Source organism: Cibotium barometz, chromosome 61 (assembly GCF_041138505.1).
Source record: "Cibotium barometz isolate CiBa-2024 chromosome 61, ASM4113850v1, whole genome shotgun sequence".
Taxonomy (NCBI): domain Eukaryota; kingdom Viridiplantae; phylum Streptophyta; class Polypodiopsida; order Cyatheales; family Cibotiaceae; genus Cibotium; species Cibotium barometz.
The window spans coordinates 18,429,217-18,436,343 of record NC_141106.1 but is presented as its reverse complement, the minus strand read 5'-3'; positions in this window follow the sequence as shown (position 1 = coordinate 18,436,343).

Here is a 7,127-nt window from a genome sequence, read left to right as displayed (position 1 = left end):
GATGTGTAGATAATGTGGATTGATGTGGATTGGTGTGTGGTATGATGAGTGAATGATGTGGATTGATGTGGATGATGTGGATGGATGTATAGATGAGGTGGATTGATGTGTGGATAATGTGGATTGATGTGTATGGATGTTTGAATGATGTGGATTGACGTGTGGATGGATGTGGATGGATGTATGGATGATGTGGATTGATGTGTGGATGATGCGATTGGATGTGATTTGATGTAGGAATGATGTGATGTGATAGGGATCGATGATGAAAATAAAATTGTGGTGGTAAGATGAAAAAAGGATGGGGTCTAATGTGAAAGGATGCGGAGTAATGAGAAAAGATAGAACTATTGTTGGAACTGTATTTGTTTGTGAAATCTATTTTTAAATGAGTGTTTTATGTCAAGAATGTTGGGGAAGCATTTTGACCGTCTTGTGAATGAGGTCATGGAGACCTATCTGTTAAAGTTGCAACTACTGACGGCGAAGGACGTCTCGCGTGTAGTAGCAAGGTTCGGTGGAGGTCTTGACTAGCCTCGGTTTGATTAAATGGTGAGCTTCCAATACAGTGGATGAGGGACCAAGGAAGCGGCCTATGAGTGAAGCGCTAGAAGGATCCTAGAGGGTGCTGACCATACGGTGCTCGGGCTTTGGGTCACCAAAGATACCCACGAGTACATCGGGGAAGATATTGGGACAAGGAGTAAGAGTTGTTTTCTCAATTCGAGCATGGATCTGGTTGATTGACCTTGCTGGTCCTCAACAGATGAGTTTATGGATCTTTTATATGAATATGTTGGTTGATCTTGCTGATCTTCAACGAAGATTCCATCTGGATATTTTTATGTGATTATATTGTCGGGTACTATGAGCTAGGAACTATTGAAAAAGCCGCTGAGTAAACAGGTGGTGAGTGTTCTGGTTGCTAATGATGCCATAGGTACACCGATGAAGGAAGGAATTGGAAATTAGGATTCAACTAGATAATTAAAGGATTATGATCTCAATAACACTATGGTTTCATTAAATGATTGTTTTAAAGATTGTTGAATCTATGAAAAAGGCAAGTTCATATTGGGTGTGTAAGTAATGTGACTAGTTTTACGTTTGCATGAATATCCGGCTAGGGGGCCTGGGAACTCTTTCCCTGGTACGTGGGACAAAACCTAACCAAATTCCTAATTGGATCCCATCACTACAGTGGTTGGGCGGTTGGGTAACCCAAGGGACTAGATGGGGTTAGAGGCTGGACTGATGGATCCGTAAATCAAGACTCAATTTCTATATATAGTACAATAGATGAGGTAAATTCTGGATAAAAGTTGTTATATGAAAAAGAATCAATGATTGTGCCTTTGATTGAGGAAAAAAGCATTGGTCTCTATGATCCAAGTACAATCTTTTCCCTGATCTGATTATGGGACTTATGGGTTTGGTCAGATCAGTTCAATTAGTTTAGACTTTTGACTACGTTGGAGAAAAGTTATCCTGGAGGAATCGCCCATGCTTTCTGGGCAAGGGAAGTTTTTTTGAGTTCGGTTTTGGAAGAACCGATGGATTAGTCTCTTGTTTGGATATCCGTGGGTGAGGCCCCGAGTGTGGGATCCTGCCCTACACAAGAAGTGCTACTTTCGCTAATAGCACCCTCAAATTTGTTGCGCAGTGGGGTCTGGGATCTTACAATATATAGCTCCAACACCCCCACTCAAATAAAGGTCTCTAGCTGCGAGTAAAAAAACCCTTGGGAGCACAAGGGAAAAACCCGAGCTCGTACATATAAATGTACAATGCCACCTTAAAGTCCATGTGCAATGTGCTTCTATATACAAAGTACAAAGAATAAATGTGCATGATGTGAAGTAATTTGTGAAGTGTCCTAAAATCTATAGGCTATATACAAGTCTAGACAAATTGACATGACATGAGATGTGCTAATCTCCAAAAAGAGAGGCCACCGCAACTCTAAGTTCTAATCTCGCAAAAGTGTAAACTGAGCTTCATGGAGTCCTTTGGTGAGAATGTCTGCAATCATTTGATCAGTTGGAGAATGTTCCACCATTATTGCTTCTTTCCTTACTTCATGTCGAACATAGTGATAATGAACTGCAATATGCTTGGACTTGCTAGGTTGCACGTAGTCCTTGGCTAGACAAATAGCATTTTGGTTGTCACATCTAAGAGGAGTGCTTGAGGAAGGAGAATGACCAATATCAGCAAGCAATTGTCGAAGCCAAACCAATTCACGAACTGCTAAAGATGCAGCTACATATGCAAACTCTGTAGTAGAAACTGCAATACACTGTTGTTTCTTGCTAGCCCAAGATACCAAACAGCCATTGATAAAGAAGCAATTACCACTGGTGGATCGCATGGACGTTAGAGCTTGCCCAATCAGCATCTGAATAACCCAAAATATTAAGAGAAGTTGCTGAAGATATGTCTTCTTGACGGCGATATATAAGTCCAAAATTTGCAGTGCCCTTCAAGTACTTCAAAACACGTTTAGCTTGAGACCAATGTCTTGAAGATGGAGAGGACAAGTATTGTCCTAATAGATTTGCTGCAAACAAAATATCAAGACGAGTGCTCATGCCCACAAATTGAAGACAACCAACAAGATTAGCATAGGGTTGATTTAAAGCTAATGATTCAGCCTCAAAATTTATAGAAGTACTCCTAGTAGAGCTTGCAAGACAAGGAGTGTTTGCCGAATGGGCAGTAGCCAATCCAAACTTATCTTGGATAAAATTTGTTTGACGACGAAGCAAAATACCATTGTGATGAAACCAAGGTGGGAAGGTCCTTTCAAAGTACAACAAAGATTTTCCAATGGCTTGTACCCGCCGACTAGAGGATTTGGATGGAACTTTGCACCAGAGAAGAGTCAATGGCTATTGACTACTACAGAAATATGAAGCAAGGATGATGATGATTACCACCAGTCAAACAAACAAGGAAAAAGGGGTAACAAGTTCAAGTGAAGGTAATCTGGAAGAGGATGACTCTATATATTCAATGCATTGGTTATTTGAAGGCTACAAGACATGAATGTCCGTAGGCTGAGGGGTGGGAAAATATGTTAAATGGTTTTTGTGAACCCTAGAATGCATAGAATAACAATGGGATTGTTGTTTGCATTTTAGATAGAATGCATGTTTTACTATGATATCATCATAGTAAGTATATGTAGCATAATATGACTGCATGAGGAAAATAGGGTGATGTCTATTTTGAAAAATATATCTCAAGGAAAATAGCCTATAAATAAACCAATGGACAATGGTGCTGATATCAAACTCATATGTTAACATGAACGGAACCTCAAAGACTGACAACTAATGTGTTGAAGGTTTTTGTTGTGAAAGGCACTTACAAGATATCAACCTTTTAATGGCCAATTTTTTTCCTCTTTACCCGACCATGAGGACATAGACAAGGTACCTAGTATAGAGGCTATATGGAGTACATTATTATTATTATTATTTTAAAAAGAAAATGCTTAAACAGACCATTGATATTAAATTAGTTAAAAATTATGAGATATTACTAAAAAACAAAATATTTTAGAATAATGATGCATTTTTGACACCTTGGTTAGGAGAGGGAGACTCTAAAGGTATATGTCTATTTCACATGTGTGGAAGGGTTTTTAATTCAAAAAATTTGTGATATTTTTATCTCTCCTCTCTCCTGAATCAAACCAAATAAAAAAGGGAGCCAAACTAGTCCAAATCTTGTCCAAATTGAGTCAAATTGAACCTGGAAAATTCTAGAGCCCGGTTGGACTTGGTTAGTGGCCTCCCTCACCTATAAATAGACCCTCTATCATTTGTAAAAAAATATTGGAGCTATACTATGCCAATATTATATTAAAAGAATCAAATTTTCTATTATCCTTCAAATTTTTCTCTCTCTTGGGAGCTTGGAGCTCTCTCTCTACAATAACTCTTGGAGTTTCTCTTCTCCTCTTGGTGGACCAATTGATTGGTCGGGAGCTTCACTACTAATAGAGAATCAAGCCAAACTTTGAGGTAAAATCAATTTTTATGGTTTAATCCAATTTATCTCAATGACTTTCTTCTTCTCAACCCCTCTCAAGCTTGAGAAGCTTTCTAAATAACTATTTTAATTCAAATCAAGCTTTCTCTTAGAGTCTTAATGCTTAATTAAAAGAAAGTTTATCTTTATGCTTATTTGTACCTTTCTTTAAGTAAATATCTCTCTCTCTAAAAGAATAGCCATCTTTATGACTAAATCCCTTCAAAAAGGATGCTTCTCAAACAGTGATAGTCTCTTAATTCAAAGCTAAACTCTAGGCTTGATAAGGTATAGATTAAGAAAATGATATTTTTATGATTTTGTGCTATTAAAATAATGGTAAATTATTTTAGATTATTTATGAGTAGTTGAAAACTACTCTAACTCATTCTAAATGAGAAATGGATTATCCTAATAATTTGTGAAAAGAGAAATGTTGAAACTAGCTTAATCTAGTGGGATAATCATAGCTATGTTTAATTTTATAGTTAAAATTATGATTTAACCTCATAGTTTGATTTTTAAGAATAAAAGAGGAACTACTATCATATTTTCATTACAAGCATTTATTCTTTAGAAAAAAATTAAGAATTATTAGTAATAGCAGCGAAGCTATGGTAAAAAAAATTTTAAAAAATACATATCTTATTTTTATGCATAATGCTAAAAGAGGACTTCCTACCATATTCTAGGATTGGACATCCTATGCAAAAAGAATGATTTTCATCATGTTCATGAGAAATATGTTTTTTGTAATTATGCATAATTAATTGATTATGGAAAAAGAGTAAATTTTGGTAGAATTTTTTTAATGCAAAAAGAGGAATTTTCATGATATTTAAGATCCAAGTAATTAAATGGTAAAAGATGAATTTTTGGTAAATTTTTTTTTATGCAAAAAGAGGAATTCCCATAATATTTGAAATCCAAGTAATTCAATGGTAAAAGAGGAATTTTTGGCATAATTCAAATATGAGTATTTATCAAAAGTAGAATTTTGAGTATTATTAATTTTATTGGACAATATGGGTAGAATTGATTTTTGTAAATCCCATGAATCTTTTACTCAAAAAGAAGAATATTTAATATATATCACTTGATAAATTTGAGAAATAATATGAAAATATCCATCGAGAAAAAGTACCTTTAACTAGGCCAAGCAATTTGCAGAAACTTAGAAAAGTCCCATCGATATATCGAAAGTAAAAAATCGTTCTAAAAGTGGATGTGATAAGATGTGAATGTGATGTGAATATGATGTGAGGAGATGTGAGTGGATATGATGAGATGTGTTGTGATATAAACGGATGTGAGGAGATGTGAGTGGATATGGTGAGATGTGCTGTGATGTAAATGGTTGTGAATGTGAATGTGAATTTGATAAGATGTGAATGTGATGTGATAAGATGTGAATGTGATGTGAGGAGATGTGAGTGGATGTGATGAGATGTGATATGATGTAAATAGATGTGGATGTGAATGTGATGAGATGTTATGATATGTGAAGGGGTGTGATGTGATGTAAATGGATGAGAATCAGATGTGGATAGATGTGTATGTGAATGAATGGATGGATGTGGATAGAGTGCATATGAATGAATGAGATGTGGATAGATGTGCATATGAATTAATAGATGGATGTAGATAGATGTGAATGTGAATGAATGGATGTGAATGAATGGATGGATGTGGATAGATGTGCATGTGAATGGATGGATGGATGTGGATAGATGTGAATGTGAATGAATGGATGGATGTGAATAGATGTGGATGTAAATGAATGGATGTATATGGATAGATGTGAATATGGATGAATGGATGGACGTGAATAGATGTGGATGTAAATGAATGGATGTATATGGATAGATGTGAATATGGATGAATGGATAGATGTGAATATGAATGAATGGATGGATGTGAATAGATGTGGATGTAAATGAATGGATGTATATGGATAGATGTGAATATGGATGAATGGATAGATGTGAATATGAATGAATGGATGGATGTGAATAGATGTGGATGTAAATGAATGGATGGATGTGAATAGATGTGGATGTAAATGAATGGATGTATATGGATAGATGTGAATATGGATGAATGGATGGACGTGGATGAATGTGATTAGATGTGAATGGATGTGATGAGATATGGAAAGATGTGGATGGGATGGAATGAATGATATGTGATGTGGATAGATGTGGATGTGATGTGATATGGATGGAATGAATGTGATGTGATAAGGATAGATGTGGATGGAATGTATGTGATGTGATGTGGATGCAATGAATGTGATGGATGTGATGGATGTGAATGGGTGTGATGAGATATGAATAGATGTGATGATATGTGAGTGGATGTTGTAAGATTCATCCCTCCAACTTTTGAAGTGTAAAAGTGTAAGAACCTCCCCTTCTGTTCTTGTAATTATTCCGCTCTTTGAAATAGAAGAAAGATCTTGTTTTACCCTGATTTGGCCGCCTAGAGACAGAAAATGTCTAAAGAAAGATAATCCAAAATTGAGATATCTTTGGATATAAAAATCCTCCTAGTGTCTAAATATAAATTGGATTCCCTTGAAAAAGAAGTTCAAAATGAACTTTCCAATGTGCATTAGGAGTTAATTAAAAATGGTATAAGGGACCTTAGCCTAAGGGTCTACATTTTCAGAAATTTTTGGATTATGGTCCAATTAGGGTTCCAATAGTCCAATTAGATTAATCCAAGTGTTGGGATGAGATAAATCCAAAAGAATAAAAGAAAATACCCAAAAATGAGTAAATGCTCACATAAGAAGAAGAGTTGATTGAGTACATGGTTTATTAGTTAAAAATTATGAGATATTACTAAAAAAATGAGATATTTTGGAATAATGATGCATTTTTGACACCACGGTAAGGAATGGGGGACTCTTGAGGTAGGCTCCTCTTTCACATGTGTGGAAGGGTTTTTAATTCAAAAAAATTGTGATATTTTTATCTCTCCTCTCTCCTGGATCAGACCAAATAAAAAAGGGAGCCAAACTGGTACAAATCTTGTCCAAATTGAGTCAAACTGAACCTAGAAAACTCTAGAACCCAATTGTACCT